Source organism: Haliotis rubra, unplaced genomic scaffold (genome assembly GCF_003918875.1).
Source record: "Haliotis rubra isolate DU_JTF1 unplaced genomic scaffold, ASM391887v1 Scf426, whole genome shotgun sequence".
Taxonomy (NCBI): Eukaryota; Metazoa; Mollusca; class Gastropoda; order Lepetellida; family Haliotidae; genus Haliotis; species Haliotis rubra.
The window spans coordinates 645,047-667,254 of NW_025767109.1; positions in this window are offsets into that span (position 1 = coordinate 645,047).

The following is a 22,208-nucleotide window of genomic DNA, read 5'->3' on the forward strand; positions in this document are numbered from 1 at the left end:
TTTACAATTTCAAAGTAGATAAAACATATTTTCAATAAAAGTTTATGTTCATGATTTGTTCATAAGAACAATATATGTCATCAGATGATATTTATCTCAAAGTAACAGCAGCAGCGTCAATATTGTTTTACGCCTCATTTAGAAATGTCCCAGCTATATGTTAATAATCGAGTCTGGACCAGACCATCCAGTGATCAATAGCATGAGCAAAATATACACATTCTTTTTTTTAAAAACCAACACACCACTAATTCGTTTACAGTTAAACAATTCGTTAACTCTTAAAACATTGGATTTTTTAACATAATGGTTTAGGATATAAGTTTATATAAGTTTTCTAATGATGTTTGAAGAATACGGTCGCTAAAGGGCAGAGAAAAATGTCAATGAAATTCTTGGCCCACATCACACGTGTCGCAGAGGTTACACATTAATATAGGCCTACATTCTTTCTGAGTTCATGAAACCTAAACAATTCCGGATACCACAGTTCGCATTTTAACACTTCCCGACCAGTAAATACCCTACTAAAACAACTGATGACATCAAAGGTACACCGTCTGTCCACGTCCTGCGAATGCAAAACTTGAGGTTGTCCACGTCCTGAGAATGAACCGTCGTATGATGTAATAAATGTTCACACGCTTGAGTGAGTGAGTGAGTGAGTGAATGAATATAGTGTAGCATTGAAAGATAATTACAAAAATGTTTTTAATGATATCCGTAATTCAGTTCCCCAGCCGCCCAAGCCTGACTCCTCAGATGATCAGAGGGAGTGTGGTTTTACCCCGCTTTTAGCAATATTCCAGCAATATCACGGCGGGGGCCACCCGAAATGGGCTTCACTCATTGTACCCATGTTTGGAATCGAACCCAGGTCTTCAGCTTGACGAGAAAACGCTTTAGCCATTAGGCTATCCCCATCGTCCCTTAATACGTGTGACCGAACATCACAGATTCAATGTGTGGGGACATCCAAGGTGTAGGTTTATGTATCGGTACATTTCTAGTGCCTGAGTGACAAGTGAATGAGTGAGTGAGGTTTTATGCCCCACGCAGCAATATTCCAGCAATATAACGGCGAGCTGTCAGGAAGGATAATAATATATGGATGAACAACTTCTTTATTACAGCGAGAGCGACGTATTTTGGTTGGTTCAAACACCGTTATGAAGCAAGTGATGAGCGGGTGAGTAAGGTTTTACGCCGCTTTTAGCAATATTCCAGCAATGTCACGGCGGTGGACACCAAATATGGGCTTCACACATTGTATCAATGTGGGGAATCGAACCTGGTCTTCAACGTGACGAGCAAACACTTTAACATCGGCTACCCCACCGCCCCTGCAGCGCTTGGTGATGTCGATAGTACATATAAAGAAATCAATAATGAAATCAAGTAAATGTCACTGCTCCCTATCTGAAGCTGTATCACTATAGCTGCCTGGTAATAGATAGTTGTTTTCCTGTTTGACAAGGAAAGTATTCATTTCTAGCGTGATACGCGGATGTGTAATTATCACGGATTTAATGAAAAACATTTAATTAAATCTGAAAGCTGACATCTGACATTAGAAATAAATAGTTACTTGACAATCCACGGCAGAGCTTTTTATGTTTTCATATGTGACGTCTATCGTTGAACATCAGTTGGTGGAAGGGAAATAACTGATATAGTCGGTTCTCTGTATAGAGTTATGCCCCTTGGTCATGTCAGGATCTCGTTGGTCCGAATATTAGAGTCGCCTTGATTCCGTGTTCACCACAGGAGTAAACATCTGAGGCCTGCAGCACGCCTTACACTCATTCAACAGCAAACTGAGTCGAAGTTGTGTATACTGTTCAAAGCGGCAGACCATTAAACTAACTCTAAGTGTGGGTCTACTGTATTTGATGAACGCCTGTATGGCAAGCCGTTTTCACATTTACTGAGAAATTACTGATATCTTACATTTTTTAAGGATATCGTGAATAAAAATAGATAGATCTTGAAGTAAATTAAAGATATCTTGATTAGTGTCATGAAAGATTGTTTTTTGTAATTTGTATTATCATTGATTAGGTGATAGTTATTATGGGTCACAATGTTTAAAGTTTTGAGTGTGGGTTTTGGGCTCGCATCTTGCATCATATATATGTTCAATGGCAATAGTATTTTTAGCGGCACGCCTTTTTGATAGCGGTCAGGGTTGCCTCCGTTGTATTTGTTTCGACTTCCTGTCTTGTGTTTAGGATGGCTATCGTGAATGTTCTGAGTGGATAATGTTGCTGCCTACCTTTGCTAGAATGCTCGAGAACTGTGTAAGGTCTATATAAAGGCTGATTGTTGAGTAGTGCGACACACGGATTTATCACATGACTGGAGTTATACACATCTGCCTGCCATCGTCAAGTCTGTCAACATTTCAAGACCGTACTTGTCTATTCAACTACTGTCATTGTAAACAACATTCAATCAGTATATCTGTTCTCACCGTGAATGTCAAGACTCTGGTGAGTTCATATTTTATATTTGTGACCGAATATTTTAGGTTTGTGACTCGATGCATGCATTGTACTAGAAATCTGTATTGTTATTCATTGTAGGACGCTCATTGTTTGCTCAATATATTATTGAATATTTTAAGACTTGTCTGTGTTCTATTTTGCTGGTTCAAAGGGGACTCTTATACCTTTTGTCACGGCAAATTATTAACCGTAACATAGTGATAATTATAGATATCTGCAATAATATTAATGACATCGCAAAATGAACTAATGGTAATACTATGGTGACGCATATTAATGATATCTTGAAAAGAATGGCAGATATCTTAAACTGGATGAATGCTATCAGAGTAGCATTTAAAGATAATTATAAATTTATGTTTTTAAGGATATCCGTAATTCAGCTCCTGCCTGCCAGCCGCCCAACCCTGAGTGACTTTAGTTTTACGCCGCTATTAGCAATATTCCTGAAATATTACGGCGGGGGTCCCAGAAATGGGCTTCATACATTGTACCCATGTGGGAATCGAACCCCGGTATTCGGCGTGACGAGCGAACGCTTTAACCATTAGGCTACCCGACGCCCCTCAGATAATCAGAGATTATTACAGTATCTTAACTTCACGTTATAAAGTGTTGGTGTTTTAATCCTACTTGCTAGCTCTGAGAGTAAACTTTATATGTGTGTGAGCTCGGTTAACGCTACTTTTAACAGTATTCCAATAATAGCAAGTTGTGGGATCGGTGAGGCAGCCTAATGATCAAAGCGTTCGTTTGTCACGCTGAGTATCTGGGTTCGAATCAATTGTTAGGTACAATATCTCAAGCCCATTTCTGGTGTCCCCCGCTGGAATATTACAAACGGCGGCGTAAAAACATCTTCCCTTCCTCCCACCCTCCCTCACTCACTCACTCACTCCAGCCGAGTTGAGTCAGTTTATTGTCCGAGGATAGCGTGAAGTGAAGCAAGTCCCTGATGCTTACCACTTGGGTGAAATCTACGGGCTCTGGTATCATCGTGAAGAAAAGCCAAGAAACATTATCGATGCAAACCAGGATTCGAACCCACGGTCATAGGTCCAAGGGAGACAACTCTTCACAGAGGATTGCAGCTGTGACAGGGTCACCGGTGCTCCCTTTATATGGGGATACCATAAATACTTTTGATCTGAATGAGCTTGTTTTTATTGCTGCAAATGTCTGGCACACTCCTCAACTCAACGGGAAAATATTGAATCTTGTTAGAGTTCCTTTGACATGGTCTGAACGTGTGCTATAGAAAGGCACAGTCACTTCAACATTCGCACGCACAAACATACACACTTCGAAAAAATAAGTTTCCCGTTTGATAATTATTTGTAACATGGGAAACAATTTTCCCACCAATCAATACACTTATATCAATTTGAACCAACAATACCAACCAATGAAACGCTCGGAAAATATTAACCCGTGTTTCGAAGTATGTTTTGAATTGACGATCGTTACCAGCAGCAGAAAAACAAGAAAAACGAATCGATATAGAGTAAGAACGTAACGATGATGGCACGGTGACGTGAACGTATTCACATGGCACGAAGGAATCTGAATCCAAGAATTCACCATTTCATTCTTTTAATGGCGTCATGCCATTTGCAGCAGAGGCACGTTTGGCGTGTCTTAATAAACCTTTGAATTCTTAAAGAGGTTTTCATACTGCTGGCGATCAAGGAATCTGAGGAGATTGCTTGTACAATTCATCGCGGAACTTTTATGGATGACCTTCTCGTTGGATGGGAGCTAAGAGCTTCATTAAAATTCATAAGGAAAACTGGCTTTTAGTAAAATCAGACTTTGATATATCGTTAGTGGTAAACGAATCCGCCGAAACATCCGTCTATCTGTTGGACACAATTTCCATCTTATTTGCACTCCTGGTTATTAAAGTTCAAACAGATAGGATGTACCCGGACATAACGTGAATACAAATTTCTTAGCAATAGAGTTGCGGGGTTTAAGAGGGATGTTGGTGTTGGCCTTTTAAAAGCAGATCCATGTTGCATCATCCAGTCCACATTGTTAATGATCTTGGGATAAAGAAACAAATCTGTGCTGAAGAGAAAGGGTTAACCTTTGGACTCAATGTAATGACGTCGTTCAGAATGTTAGCCACTAGTTGGTCTGGTACCCTCAGAGAGGGTTGGAATGATTGACACTCAATTTAGTAATTTCCACATAACTGCTCTCCGCATCAATCACGTGCATAGCATTAGACGTTTTTCCACGAATCAATAATTTCAAACACACATTTGGATTTTTATTGCGGAGCATATGCCAGTTTACAAGGAGCAAAAACGCCATTAAAGGTAGTACTCTAATGGCTTCAAAAATAATTGTAAATCCTTCCGCGTGGATTTGAGTGATGGGGCTGCGAAAGAGTGCGCGTCTTTTGCGCTAATGTAGGCCTTTGACAGGTGGGACATAGAACAGGTCCAACCTTTGATGGCTGTTACAGGAAGAGAGGGGGATTATCTTATTGGAAAATCATACACATGGCGGGGCGTAATTGAAAGTGTCCCAGCTCTGCCAATATTTTGGAAATTTGGCGGCCATGTTATTTACAGCGAGGGCTGGAGAGCATCACTGAGACGCATGTAAGGACTCGTGTCGGCATGGTCAGGAAATAGTAGATTTGATATCATGTAAATACGTAATACATCATTCATGCTTCGTGCGTGAGTTATAATTGAGGTGGTCGCGTCTTGCACAGACAGGAAGTCGATAGAGTAGGACAGAATGGGATTTTGTATTATTTCAGAAGTTTTACATGTGGATCTCGTGAGTGGCGTGCAAGAGACTGTCATAAATATTGTGCTTTGTATCTCCGTACTGTATCAGATCATGTCATTTATCCCGCAGTGCAAACCTGAAAATGTATGCAAATTGTCTTTATTTGAAATGTAGTGGTGAGTTTAGTTTAACGCCGCTTTTAGCAATATTCCAGCAATATCACGGACTTCACACATTGTACCCATGTGAGGAATCGAACCAAGGTCTTCGGGTGACGAGCAAAAGCTTTAATCAATAGGCTCCTTAACACGTATGACCGAAGAAACAGACATCACAGATTCAATGTCTACATCCTTGGTCTGCATAGCGTATGGGGGCACAGTATCAGATATATGTCAATAGAAGATCAGTCCTTGATCTATGTTGTGTCTGAAGGCACAGTATCAGATATATGTCTGTAGAAGATCGATCCTTGATCTACATGGTGTATGAAGGCACAGTTTCAGATATATGTCTGTAGAAGATCGATCCTTGATCTACATAGTGTATGAAGGCACAGTTTCAGATACATGTCTATAGAAGATCGATCCTTGATGCACATAGTGTATGAAGGCACAGTTTCAGATACATGTCTGTAGAAGATCGATCCTTGATCTACATAGTGTATGAAGGCACAGTTTCTGATACATGTCTGTAGAAGATCGATCCTTGGTCTACATCGTGTATGAAGACACAGTTTCAGATACATGTCTGTAGAAGATCGATCCTTGGTCTACATAGTGTATGAAGGCACAGTTTCAGATACATGTCTGTAGAAGATCGATCCTTGATGCACATAGTGTTTGAAGGCACAGTTTCAGATACATGTCTGTAGAAGATCGATCCTTGATCTACATAGCGATGAAGGCACAGTTTCAGATACATGTCTATAGAAGATCGATCCTTGGTCTACATAGTGTATGAAGGCACAGTTTCAGATACATGCCTGTAGAAGATCGATCCTTGGTCTACATAGTGTATGAAGGCACAGTTTCAGGTACATGTCTATAGAAGATCGATCCTTGATCTACATAGTGTATGAAGGCACAGTTTCAGATACATGTCTGTAGAAGATCGATCCTTGATCTACATAGTGTATGAAGGCACAGCTTCAGATACATGTCTGTAGAAGATCAATCCTTGATCTACATAGTGTATGAAGGCACAGTTTCAGATACACGTCTGTAGAAGATGAATCCTTGATCCATATTGTGTACGAAGGATCAGTTTCAGATATCTGTAGACGATACACACTGTATATGAAAGCACAGTATCAATATGTCTATGTAGAGGATCTCCGTTTAACACAGTGCACGAGGCCAACTATGTGCTTTAAATAGGTTATGAAATATTGAACAAAAGCTGTTAATGATAATCCTACTATCACGGTCTGAAGTGCACGACAATAGGGCTACGACTACAGCAAGTTCATGTTAAAGCAAACGAATCACTTCAGTTAAATCTCTAAGGCTCTACTCACGACAGACATTCAGCTTCAGCAGGCTGGAACAAGCGTCAGTTAATTACTTCAGCGCTTCAGCACTTCAGCTCTATTGCCCGATCAATGTTAACTCAGGTTCATATTCTATGCTAAGTCTCACTGAACACGTCGGTCAATGCGTCCCAAGAAGTGATCGAATATTGAAATGGTTTAGTGAGTGAATGAAGTAGAAAGTCATTATTGCTATAATCATCACGGTTTAATGGTGTGATAAGGTTAGGGTGACGCAGATTTTTCCAGCGATGTCGGACATTGTATCCTACCGATCCTCATTCCTCTCTCCACTCATAATCAGTGGGGAAACCATTCTGCGCGGAATCATATACTTTGTTTGTTTGTTGTTTAACGCCATACTCAGAACAATCCCAGCTATATGGCGGCGGTCTGTAAATAATCGAGTATGGACCAAACAATGCATTGATCAACATCATGAGCATGCTATCTTCGGAACTGGTATACGATGGCATGTGTCAGCAAGTCTTGACTACCTGATCCCGCTCGCCGCCTCGTCGCCTACCCCGGACCTGCACGGACGAATAATTATACGAACGCCCCACACAAATCACCTGGTGTGCAATGGTTTTGATCCATGTCATGTTTTCAACATTCTTAGGGACCGTTCGTAATAAATGGCTCTGTGTGTGTGTGAGTGTGTGTGTGAGTGTGTGTGTGTGTGTGTGTGTGTGTTAGAGAGAGAGTGTGTGTGTGTGAGAGAGTGAGAGAGAGAGAGAGAGAGAGAGAGAGAGAGAGAGAGAGAGAGAGAGAGAGAGAGAGAGAGAGAGAGAGAGAGAGCGAGAGAGAGAGAAAGAGAGAGAGAGAGAGATATGATGATGATGATGATTATAAGGGGGGTGTCACCCAATGTGTTCTGGTGATGGGGAGGTGGTTCAGCAATCTTGTACGTAAATGTTAGGGTTGGGGTGGGGTGGGGGTGGGGTGTCATTCACATTGTACATGCTTATCCATAAAATTTATCATCAACCCCCTAGGCATAAATTATGAACGGTCCCTTAACACAGTGTGTTTATAAAGTAAACAAGACTTGTTTTGGTGTGTTCCATCTAATCTTACTATGGCCTGAACACACGACAAAGACTATTTGCTCACAGTCTAAACACACCTAAACTCACCATATAAATAATCTAAACATATTTTGAAGTAAAAGTTCATGTTTAGTGTTAACACGTTTTGTTTAACTTACACATGTTTAGAATTAAATTATGTTTGTTGGTTTACGCCGCACACAGAAATGCTACAGCTATATGGTCGCAGTCAGGATACGATGACATGTAAGTCAGCGAGCGTTTAAATACAGTGCATGTCACTTGTCATTAAAACAATAGTGAGTGAGTGAGTTTAGTTTTACGCCGCACTCAGCAATATTCCAGCTATATGGCGGTGGTCTGTAAATAATCGAGTGTGGACCAAACAATCCAGTGATCAACATCATGAGCATCGATCTGCGCAATTGGGAACCGGTGACATGTGTCAACCAAGTCAGCGAGCCTGACCACTCGATCCCGTTAGTCGCCTGTTACGACAAGCATGGGTTACTGAAGGTTCATTTTGACTCGGACTTTCACCGGTCATTAAAACAGTAAGATGTATAATGTATATTGAAATACAATGTGACAATCAGAACTTCAATTACCCATACACCAGGTCTGACAACCTTTGTACAATATTAACATGTAAATGTTCAAATAGACTACCGCCGCCATATAGCTGGAATATTACAGATCGCGTGTTAAAATAAACTCACTCACTCACTCAAATAGACTAAGCTTAGTTAGCGGTGATGTTGAAAACTGATATTTGTAGGTACAACAGCCTCGTACGAATTTAGCTTAAAATTTAATTACGCGGTGTAAAACATTCAAAATTTTTGATGATAAACAAAATTTACCAATTATGACACATCGGTGACCAAAACCATGTCCGATACAATTCTCCTTTTCACTTGTACTATAATGTTCCTGTGTATTAACAGTGGCATTTGACGTTCCTTTGCATGTGTTTGTAACATGTGCCACCCAAGGAGCAGGGTACGCCCTCCTTTCGGAAAACAATTTTTACAGTAGAAATGCTCGTGATGTAGTCTGATGGACGCTGCTGGGAATTCTTATGAGGGAGGAGGGCTTTGTTGCTTTCTTTACATAAAACTTCTTTCCTAAACGTCGGTAGAGATCAAAAGAACCAGAGCGACTCATATATCTTCCTCAGGCAACAGCAACGTAGACGTGTTAGCAGCGGTGGGCTAACGTTATGCATTCACAGAGTAAACTAATTTTCCCCATAACTTCACCGTGATGTGGCTAAAATTGCTTATACAGCCACGGTAAACTCCCCGGCAAAACCCGTTGTCTGGTGTTAATAACAAACTTTATATAGGCACGACTGAATAGCCCTTCAATTACAACACTTACGGTATATTGAGTTTTTCGTCTCCCAAATCCACACTCCATTACAATATGACATTCAGTTTCCGATTCCTTCCGGATCAGTTCTTGAATGACAGAATGGCGGAAAAGATGAAGTTTGAAGATTGTGTGAAGTGAGGGAGGCTGATAATAGCTTGTAAAGTCCGTTGGTCGGTCTGCATGGTATGTTAGACCGCCATGGGAGATGAAATGAGTGTCATGTGTTGACCGATTCCGCTGTAATACCGCACCGACATGAGCTAGTGAGGAAATACATCTCCCTTTTCAGAGTACAAAGGAATAAAGGAGAAGATGTGTTAAGGAACAGTCGGCCCGTAAGTCTTCTGTACTGGCGTGCAATCAAGGAAGAGGTAGAACTGATAACGGATCAAATTAAAGAGAAAAGAAGCGTTGGAGACGCGAAGGAATAATATTGTTTAAGAGTGGGAGAGACGGTCGCAAATTATGGTACGGTGATACGGGCAGATATTGATGGCCTGGAAGTGAAGGGAAGTGGGAAGAGAGAGACAGTGATAGTAACGGAGAGAGAGAGAGACAGAGCGAATGCAGACAGTAGGACAGAGTGAGAAGGACAGAGAGATAGATGGACATTTTGATACATGTAGATGTTAATCGGCAGACAGACAGACATTGATAGTAACAAAGACGGAGAGAGGTAGAGCGGATAGACACAGTGGGACATGGAGGGAGAGAGATAGAGACATATACATAGTTGGATAGAAATCGGCAGAGAGACCGCGTGATGGACAGCGAGTGAGAGAGGAGAGAGAGAAAGAGAGAGAGAAAGAGGTGAGAGAGAGAGGGGGAGTGAGATGTGAGTGTGAGAGAGTGAGTGAGAGAGAGAGAAAGAGAGAGAGATACATTGTTAAATAGCTATCGGCGAACGGAATGGCAGAGAAACAGTGTGATGGAGAGAACTAGAAAGACAGACAGTGATAGTAACAGAGAGAGAGGGGAAGGAGGCAGAGACAGAGAGACAGAGATTGATAGATGGTAAGCGCCAGGCACAGAGAGAGAGAGAGAGAGAGAGAGAGAGAGAGAGAGAGAGAGAGAGAGAGAGAGAGAGAGAGAGAGAGAGAGAGAGACATTGATAGAAAGCGCCAGGCAGAGAGAGAGAGAGAAACAGAGAGATAAACAGAGAGAGAGAGATAAACAGAGAGAGATAGTTTTCGACAGAGGCTGAGAGAGAACACGATAGAGAGACAAAGACAAGAGAGAGCAGGTCATTGAGTCAGACAAGGATCAGGAAAGTGCCTTGATTCCAACCAGCTAATCCAAGATTTGATCATGGTTATTACGCCTCATTAGCGTACGACCCGTCCACCACCGCCATACATCACACCAGTCTCCATCATCAGCAGCGCCCGTGCATTCCCAGGTCTTTCTGTTATTGGCTTGTGGCTCACCTCTTCGTATTGAAAGAATCGACTGGTAGGAAAATCGCCCTTCCGTAATGATACAGTAACATATACAAAGGTTCACATATCTGTTAATAGCAAAACGTATTGGAAAATATTGGTTATTCTTGAAACCATAATTCATGGAACAAAGTTTATTAATAATTCAGTCTACATTTGTGGAGTTTTTTGTATTGTTTGTTGTTTAACGCTACACTGGGCAGCGTTCAAGCTATAGGAAGGCGGCCTGTAAATAATCAAGTTTGGACCAGAGAATCCAATGACTGACATTATGACAGGCGTCAACCAAGTCAGCGAGCCTGCCAACCCGATCCCGTTAGTCGCCTCTTACGACAAGCATGGACTGCTGAAGACCGATTCTAACCCGAATCTCCACGGGTCACAAAATAAAGCAATATGAAAAAGGCGTTCAACTTCATTGATTAATGTCGGTGCATTCGTTAAAAATTAAATATCGCCCCGAAAAATACAAATAAATAAATATAACAGCTGATTCCACAAAAAAATGCCGCTAAGGCGATCAGGAATTCGTTGAAGGACCGAAAACAAAAACGCTAATTGACGTTTCAAGTGCTAGATGGATAACACCTTTCCCAAATGTCAACGGATCCGAAAAAATGAAAGATTTTGCCTCACGTTACCGGTACACTGAACATCCATCAAAACACATGTACACATCCCTGGGGTGTCTCCATGGCTAGGCATGGCCTTGTGGGCAGTCATATGTTCTGACCTTCCAAATGTTCAAACAGAGAAACGGATACTCGAGAGCGTTGCTTCAGTCCTACAGAAACCCTTGCTACCAACAGGACCATCTTTCATGTTGGAGATATCGTTGCCGAAGCTGACGTGTTAGATCTGTTATGCCGTCTGGATGACGTTCAGGACACTGTCAGATGACTCTGTATTTCCTTTGTACAGCTTTATCATCAATCTGCCTCGTGTAACCCATTTCCGAGTAATTAGCACTGTGTAATGGAATTCTGTCATTTTGAAGAATGCTTTTACGAAATGTGAGCTTTAAAAACTTTCCATTGACATTAGCAGGCTGAAGGCAATGGTTATTCATAGGGCTTGTGAATTGTGTATCCTTCTGTAATAGCTATGCGTTTGTTATTAATGTATATCATTTTGTCTGTATGTCATTATGAGGTCTTTAATAGCCTTTTGTAGAATTTTAAATAAACTCAACCAAACGCAATCATTATCTGTTATTCTGACGGTGGTTCTTTTCAAATGGCTTCTTGTTTTTGATGAATTCAACATTTTCATCCAATCAATCTCCATCGGTGCATTCCCAGCCATGTTACTCATGAATAGTTGTGATCATCACGCGGGTAATTTAATATACCATTTTAGGGGAATTGATAATATTTCGTTTTAGCCTGCAAAATTCTGGTTTTAATGTTGAAAGTGAATGTTAAGATTCCGGATTTTAACGTAAGAGTTATCTTTCCTAACCACCCTTAGCTGCAATGGTTGGTTTCAAATTCAAGCAGATTTCTGCACACGATGTAAAATATGCTGCATTCTCTGATTCTCTGATTTCCTGGTATATAATGTTTCGACTTTGCCAGTAACCTTTTGGTTGCAATATTAACTGCAATGTGAGAAGTGTCCGAATGAGTTTAACGTTGTTGTTAATTTTTCTTGCTTGAACGAGGATGCTATTTCCTTGTTCTCCAATGCAATATCCTGGAATATGCTTACACACGCTATTATCCTCATGCAGCTATTTCATAACAGTTTCACGGAGATGTGTCTATCTGGATGTACTGGTTTCTGTATTCGTGATGTTCGCCCACTGTTGTGCATTCGTTCACTCTTACCAATCATTCATCCGCTCTTACCAATCATTTATCCACTCTTACCAATCATTCGCCCACTCTTACCTATCATTCATTCGCTCCTACCAATCATTGATCCACTCTTACCAATCATTCACCCGCTCTTACCAATCATTCATCCGCTCTGACCAATCATTTATCCACTCTTACCAATCATTCATCCGCTCTTACCAATCATTTATCCGCTCTTACCGATCATTCATCCGCTCTTACCAGTCATTCATCCACTCTGGATTATTCATCAGCTCCTACCAATCATTCATCCGCTCTTACCAATTATATATTCACTCTTACAATCATCCGTTCACTCTTACAATCATCCGTTCACTCGCACAATCATTCATCCAACAAGTAGTAATATCACCCTGTTACTTGACTCTTTTTCACGGTTAGTTCAACGGGTTGCCACACTTTCGATTGCCATCATTCAACAGCCATTATGGGCAAATGATATGAACTGAGAGCCAAAGAAAATATGCCAAGTTTATCTCTTTTTAATAAAAACTTTAAACCCTCTTTTTATACATGATTTTATCTATTTAGCCATCACTCAATCCTATAACAGCCGGAAAGACAGTTTTAAAGCAGGAGAATTTTGTGTAAAATAAATTGGTTCAATGAAGGCGGGGTAAGAAATGAATTTGGAACCAGTGTGATGAAAGAAAACAAACACATTATTGATTTTAAAGATAAGAGCAAAGACTGTGTTGGATGCGAAATGGTTTTTTAAAAAATCTTTTAAGAATTTTCAAGAAAAATTCACCGTCTAGAAGAACTGCTGACAAAGCGCCAACACAGTTCATGTTTTGGACACAATACCGCTAACTTCAGATTTTTTCAGTTGAAAATATAACGTATGATAAAATCAACGAAAGATAATATTTTTTTCTTTGGCTCCTCATCTTACGAAGAAGGTCATGAGAGCGGCGGAGAATGCACACTCTCGATGTCTCTTCATCTTCTTCTATCTGATTGTTATCAATTTCACTTACATGTATATAAACCCTCCGTCAATATATTCTCAGTTTCTCGGCGGCACGTCTCGTGATCCCCAAGACAAAAATGACAAATTGTCTCACGTGTAATACTCAATATAGATGTAATGGATGAGCACATTTTTTGTTTTGTTTACTGTTTGCAGTCACGTCAGAACAGAATTTTCGTCCTGAACCAATACCGCCATCTCGGACACCTGATCCCCACAGAAGTCATATATCGTCAAGAGTAAATGTTAGGTCAAACAGCCAATAATAAAGTTTATTACACCAGGGGTTCGAAATAATCGAGTGCATAAAAAGGTTTACACTAGTGCAACTATAACTCCACGCGAACCAGTGTATTGTTTACGTCCTCCGGAGGACATTGTTGACGTCATTTAAATCTTTGTGACGTAAGGTCGGTATGACATCATACTAGAAACAACGTCAGATTCGACAGTTGTTATTCTAAGGTTCCCTACGTCATCATATTATGGACATTCTTCTAAAGCTCAGTTTGAATCACTAAGAAAGAAGGATTAATACACTCGGAAGGGCATCGCTCTAATTTTAAAACCGTCGTGTAAGAATTCATGCATTACCTTCGCATAGACACTCATATAATTAACTGTACAGGTCACAACAGACTTACCCAAGGAATTTGGACGATCACAGCCAGGCTACACACCCCAGTACCAAAACCGACCCGTGAAGACCCGGGTTAGAATTGGTTCTCAGCAACCCATGCTTGTCGTAAGATGCGACTAACGGGATCGGGTGGTCAGGCTCGCTGACTTGGTTGACACATGTCATCGTATCCCAATTGCGTGAATCGATTCTCATGATGTCAATCACTTGATTATGGTTCAGACCATAATCATTTACAGACCAACGTCATCAAGCTGGAATATTGCTACTGCGGTGTTAAACAAGAAACACTATCTGAACCCCATTTGTTTCAAACCACGACGGAGATTTTGTGACTATTTCCCTCAACCCCAGTAGAAACTCTTAGTTCGAGATTGAAGAAGTTCAGCAGATAAAAACTTCTTCTTTGCCCACATCTAGACGACAATAACATATTCAAAGCTTGCACTGAACACGAGAAGACACATTAGAGCTGTCTTAATAGTCGCCATATAACAGATACCGTCGGTCGCCGATACCACTTGTTGCAAGAAATACTCTGCCAAGATAAAAGACTCAGATAGCTTAGACAACCTTGGGTAAATATATCCTAGTTTGTTTTCCTTAGTTTTTTTCTTGCTGAAATGTTGCAATCGTGAATGCGTATTTGCTACTTGTTTTTGACCTTTCTAATAAAAGTCTGCTGATGGCCGAACGGCAAACAAACAACATAAAAGGGAATATTTAAACCCTATTCTTTACATAAGCAGCAGCGTCTTTGCTTTTGTGAAAAAAGAAACGTTTTGGGGGATTTCACAAAAATCAGTAAATACTGATGGTAATCACTTGATTGTCTGGATCGTTTACAGGCCGCTCTATTACATATGTAAGGAGTGACGATGTACGGTATCGTACAAGAAAACGCTACTTTTTTTTAATTGGGCGGGACATGTTTACCCTTTTCGCGAACACCTGGTGTCATCACTTATTTCCGCTGATTTATTCATATATACTCCCCATCAAAATTTTAGACTCACTAGTGTAAATGTAGCCACTTACTTAAGTCAACTCTTTTAAACTAGATTTTGCCAAAGTTTCCATATTATTTAAAGGTACTGTTTACACACGAACTGATGTATTGTAAAACAAATTCGTAACGTTGAAAAGATTATTGTCATGGGTTAAAAAATGATGAAACTGAGTGAAAATTGGCGAATTTTTAACAATTTTTTACACAACAACACAGCTGTTCACATGCACGATATTTGCACATGCATTTTAGCAATTTAATGCATGATCCTCGTGCAATTCATCTGCATAATGTTTGCAGTTGCTTCCCCAAAGTTAGTGGAGAAATTCATCTTCGATGTAACCACACATATATGCATAACATATAGTGAGTGCTTTAAGGGACCGTTCATAATTTATGGCTAAGGGGGTGATGATGATTTTTATGGAGAAGCATGTACAATGTGAATGACAACCCCTCTAAAATTTACGTACAAAATAAGTGACCCCCCTGCATGTCACGTACAAAATCATCATCACACCACCACCCCAACCCAACCCACGCCCCCCAGCCATATATTATGAACGGTCCCTAAGTGAGTCTAAACTTTTGATGGGAAATATAGTTTGTTTGTTGTTTCACGCCGAACACAGTAATATTCAAGCTATATGGCGGCGGTCTGTAAATATTCGAGAGTGGACCAGACAATCCAGTGATCAACAGCATGAGCGTCATCATAACATTATTGGGATATGATGTGATCTATCAACCAAGTCAGCAAGCCTGCAGCTGACCACCCGATCCCGTTAGTCGCCTTTTACGACAAGCATGGGTTACTGAAGACTAACTCTATCCCGGATCTTCACGGGTTCACACCTGAAACGAACAATTGACTTGATATAACGCAACTTTCAATTAATTCATAGAACTTTCAGCCCTATTTTGCTTTTTACGCTCAATGGAATCTGGTTTCGGCGGAAAATCGAGATTGGTTATATTGACGCTAACGTTTCATATTTACAGTCTATGTAAGGAAGGTAATTAGGTTCTTCAGTACATTTTGGTGGTGTGTGGTCCTGTGCATAGAGCTCAGATCACAAATCAGTTGAAGTTAAGCAACGTTGGGCGCGGAGAGTCTTTGGATGGGTGACCGTGTGTGGCGGCAACGTCACGTCACAACGTCGTGACAACGTAAATGGGAGTCCACAGAATAACGTTGTACGGACGAAAGCACAACGTTGTGTGGAACCTGAAATTGCTAGCTGGGGATATATTGCTCTGAACTTTCAATCACATGACAAGTAACATATAGAATTGACAAATGATCGTTTTTTCTTAGCCAAAAAGGGACGTAACTCTAATTCGCCATGTGATTTAAACGGGGCTAATTAGAATACGGAGCTCTGAATATGAAATTCCTTCACTTGAGATGTTTAATGTGCCCTTTAACGTATTAATTTACGTTAATGAGTCTCGCGAAAAAAACTGATAGTGTATTTGGATTATGCTTAAGATATAGCTGTTCCTTTTTAAATGTCGAAATACACATTGATAGTATTAAGAGCTTAGCATCAACAGGATCAATTAAAAGATGAAATTTTCTTATTTTTAAGAGTATGAAACGACCGTTTGAACTATTTCAACTGAGCGCAAATCATAGCTCATTTCTGTTTTCCTTTGAAACTTTACGATCGATGTCCCTTTCTTTGAAAACATTTCTCTCGAACGATCCATTAGAAATAGACGAAATTTTCCTAATGGAACGAGACGAGATCACAGTGAGAAGACAGGCAAATTAATGTCTTTGGATCCTGCTCGTATTTAAAAACTAAGTTGAACACTGATGTTAAATGAGGAAATTCGCAAGAAACTGAATTTGGAATAACGAAATTAGAAAATGCGCATTAATATAAAAAATCCCGAATGGGAAAATTACTTCATGATAAAATGAAACGGCTATCGATCACATGAATATGAATATGTCATGGGTGCTGATAATGTATGCAGGGTTGTAACGTTCTTCTCTGTATGTTAAACAATCATCAGAAGGTGAGTGAGTTTAGTTTTCCGCAACTCTTAGCAATATTCCAGCAATATCACGGCGGGGGACACCAGAAATCGGCTTCACACATTGTACCCATGTAGGGAATCGAACCCGGGTTTTCTGCGTGGTGAGCGAACGCTTTAACCAAGGGGCTACCCCACCGCCCCTCATCAGAAGGTGGTTCAGAGTGATCAGTAACACACTTAGAGAAATACGCTCCTCTTCCTCTTTATACTAGTGGTTGATATATTTGATGAGTGAGTTATTGTGCTTGACTAAAATGGCGTCTCTTTTTCAGTGAGTGAGATTAGTTTTACGCTGGACTCAACAATATTCCAGCTATATGGCGGCGGTCTGTAAATAATCGAGTCTGGACCAGACAATCCAGTGATCAACAGCATATGGATCGATCTGCGCAATTGGGAACCGATGAGATGTGTCTACCAAGTCAGTGAGCCTGACCACCCAATCCTGCTAGTCGCCTCTTACGACAAGCATGGGTTACTAACCCGGACCTTCACGGGTGTCCCTTTTTCAAAACAGGCTAACTTGTAGACGTTGATTGTTACCGGAAGTATATCGCAAGTTGGCGCGCGCAAAGCTTAAGGGAGCCGGGAACCAGTTTTGTACCCGAAGTAGCGCCTCACGAGATTTACAGAGGCGTGTTCAGAACCGCGAGCGCCCGCGCTATTGCCTTCCGTGAGCGCTCGCATCGGCCTAGACTAAGGCTTAGTCTCTGAATATATATAATTTTGATAGTAACAAATAAGCCCATTTATATTGAAAAGGAGCCCTAGGGAGACCAGAGATTCAGATGAGGAAATCTAGACTTGCTTTATTTAGGGCTTTAGCACTGCAGAGAGGGCTTGGCAGTAAGGAAATTAATGTGGTTCAGGGACTGTGAGACAGACTAGCATCAGCCCTGAACGGACGCGAGGGCTTGGTTACATTAACCATTCGTGACCAACTCGTGTTATTCCGGGACAAGCCGAACAGCCTCTTGTCTCCTTGTTGGAGGTTAACGGAAAGGGGCGAGTGGTGACGAATGACATTAAACATGGTCGCCTTCTTGGTTCGCTTTGCGAGGCAGCTGTGAGGATGGTTCGCGTGCGCGCGCGTGCGCTCGAACGGGCACAGGCGTTCAGGATCGAGCGATGCACCGGTGTATTGTGAGTTTTTATGCAACTGCATGTTCACCATACGATGTTTTGTGTGGATGCAAGACGATACACAAATGACTCTCCCCGTCCCATATTTTAACAGTCAAATACAGTTTTTGTTTTACTGCTAGAAACAGCAGTGACGAAGATATGCCCTCGACTACAGCTGTCTCTCTGGAACCGTGAACGAGATCGCCCGTCAACATTTCGGGTTTGTTGTTACTCTTTTCCATAGTCTGCAGATCACTGAATGTCAAACACTGAACATATTGGCCACTGGCACTGACTTCTGTCAGTCTTCAGCTTTCCAATAGCCCCTAGACGCCCCGGGCTTGCAAAATAAAGTATATGACATCTGTAATACATGTATATGTAACATATGTTATATTTGGGATTACACTTCCTTAGCAAAGTACATGTATATGCTTATAGCTCACAGAGATTAAATAACCTTTACTGAATAGTGCCAAGGTGTACAATTATACATCCCCACTTTACTTTGTGCTAATACTGGTGGTACTGACATGAATATGACATGATCCCTACGTTAATGAATCCACAATATGTGTCTGTGTCTCTGTGTGTGTGTGTGTGTGTGTGTGTGTGTAGGATAGACGGACAGACAGAAACGCACACATGTATATGTATGTATGTATGTATGTATGTATGTATGTATGTATGTATGTATGTATGTATGTATGTATGTATGTATGTATGTATGTATGTATGTATGTATGTATGTATGTATGTATGTATGTATGTATGTATGTATGTATGTATGTATGTATGTATGGTATGTATGTATGTATGTATGTATGTATGTATATATGTATATATGTATGTATGGTGTATGTATGTATGTATGTATGTATGTATGTATGTATGTATGTATGGTATATGTATGTATGTATGTATGTATGTATGTATGTATGTATGTATGTATGTATGTATGTATGTATGTATGTATGTATGTATGTATGTATGTATGTATGTATGTATGTATGTATGTATGTATGTATGTATGTATGTATGTATGTATGTATGTATGTCAACATGAGCCTGGAATCTGGAATATTTCCTTCTCACTTTAAACAGGCAGTTGTGAGACCTCACCTCAAAAAGCCGAACTTGGATCCTAATGACCCTAAGAACTTCCGACCTGTGTCCAACCTTTCCTTCCTGTCCAAACTACTAGAAAGAGCTGTCAACACCAGGCTAAAGGTCCATCTATCTGTCAATGCTATCCTTGACAAGTTCCAGTCTGCATACCGCCAATATTACAGCACCGAAACAGCCCTGATACGTGTCCTCAATGACCTACTGTCTGCACTAGATGATGGCTTCATGGCTTCCCTTGTCATGCTCGATCTGTCAGCGGCATTCGATACCATCGACCATGAAGTTCTCCTAAGCCGTCTTTTGGTTGAATCTGGCATCCGTGGTAACTGCCGTAGGTGGTTTTCATCCTACTTGGAAGATCGTAGACAAGCAGTCATCATCGGCAATGAAAAATCCGATTTCGTCAAACTACACTGTGGTGTTCCACAAGGATCTGTTTTAGGTCCGATACTCTTCACGCTGTACACGGTAAATCTGGCTAACATCATCCAACACTTCAAGCTTCTTCACCATGGATATGCTGACGATACACAAATGATGGACAAATTCAAACTCAATAACCTTCAGGTTTCCTTCCAACGCATATCTGATTGTACGACAACAACAAAGTCATGGATGACAGCAAATAAGCTGAAACTGAACGAAGAAAAAACAGAGGTGATGCTGATTGGCACTAAGCAACAGTTGGCCAGAGTAGAAGAACAATCCATTCTGATAGCGGACACGGAAATAGTTCTCAGTGACCACCTTAAAGATCTGGGAGTATTTCTGGACTCACACCTCTCCATGGAGAAAATGGTTACCCACATCAGTAGAACCTGTTATTATCATCTCCGATCCATCAGCAACATTCGACACTTAATTACCGCAGAAGCTGCAAAGGTACTTACCCATGGTCTAATAACATCAAGACTAGATTACTGCAACAGTTTGCTTCAGGGCATCAGTGGTAAACTGCTATCTAAGCTACAGGTGCTGCAAAATTCTGCAGCACGGGTCATCACAAGAACACCAAGACACGTGCACATGACACCAGTGCTCAGAGACCTCCACTGGTTGCCAGTAAAAGCTAGAATAGAGTTCAAGCTTCTCTGTATCACATATCGATGCCTCCATAACACCAGCCCTGACTATCTATCTGAACTCTTGACTCCACATACTCCGGCACGTAAACTCCGATCAAGTGACCAAAATATCCTCCAAGTTCCTAAATATCGACTGAAGACATTTGGCTCCAGATCCTTCTCCAGCACTGCCCCTATCCTCTGGAACTCACTTCCATCAGAGTTGAAACTGTGTCCAACTTTTGAGAAATTCAAATCAAGACTAAAGACCCATATGTTCTCCAAGTATTATAGTGACATTTAACTCCACTCAACACGCCCTGACTTTTATCTTTATACATTCCCATTGTAGCGCCTTGAGCAGGCATATCTGTCTGGATTGCGCGCATTATAAATGCACATTTATTATTATTATTATTATGTATGTATGTATGTATGATGTATGTATGTATGTATGTATGTATGTATGTATGTATGTATGTATGTATGTATGTATGTATGTATGTATGTATGTATGTATGTATGTATGTATGTATGTATGTATGTATGTATGTATGTATGTATGTATGGTGTATGTATGTATGTATGTATGTATGTATGTATGTATGTATGTATGTATGTATGTATGTATGTATGTATGTATGTATGTATGTATGTATGTATGTATGTATGTATGTATGTATGTATGTATGTGTATGTATGTATGTATGTATGTATGTGTGTATGTATGTATGTATGTATGTATGTATGTATGTATGTATGTATGTATGTATGTATATGTATGTATGTATGTATGTATGTATGTATGTATGTATGTATGTATGTATGTATGTATGTATGTATGTATGTATGTATGTATGTACGTACGTACGTACGTACGTACGGACGGACGGACGGACGGACGGACGGACGGATGGATGTGATGTATGTATGTACTACGATCCTTTTGTTACGGGTAATCAGTTATCTTATTTCAATTCCAATCCTCTTTGTACTTCAGTTTATTACTGCTGCTTTTATACCAAAGTAGCAAATAAAATCATCAAGACCCTCAGGTTAGAAACGGCGCACGCGCCTCCCAGCACACAATCAGACAGATATCGAAACCTGAGTAAACTGGTATCCTTCTAATGACGAATCTGTTTAGATTTCTTCAGGTTGGAAAAAATCGATTTGATTCGTTCATGTTAGAACGTAGGAAGAAATGCAGACATTTACCACTGTAATGGAAGACTCATTAGTTTGAATCCTGATATCTGGGCGGATGAAAGGACGAGATGTAAGTTTACAATTTTCTCCAACCTATGGGCGGATGGACGTTAATGTGTCATTCCGTTTCAACACTCAAACCATTTAAAGAGAAAATGCCATCAACACGGTGTTTATTCCCAGCGTCAGGTTTAAATGGTAAAAGATTGGAACGCGTGTCTGTGCTGTGACAAGATCTTTAGCGTCAATGTCATAAACATAATGTGTTTCCGTTTTGAAAGCTTTTTTTGAGTGTTTGAGGTGAAGTAGTATTGGCGTATTTGGTGTGAACAGGGCACGGGCTGGAATATTCAACAATACTCACTGACTCACTCACATAAACACACCCAACTATACACACGCAAACATACAAAGACACACACACACACGCAACAATGAAACACTCACATACATATGCACCATCACTTCTAAGAGAAGTGACTTAGGTAAATGAGTGAC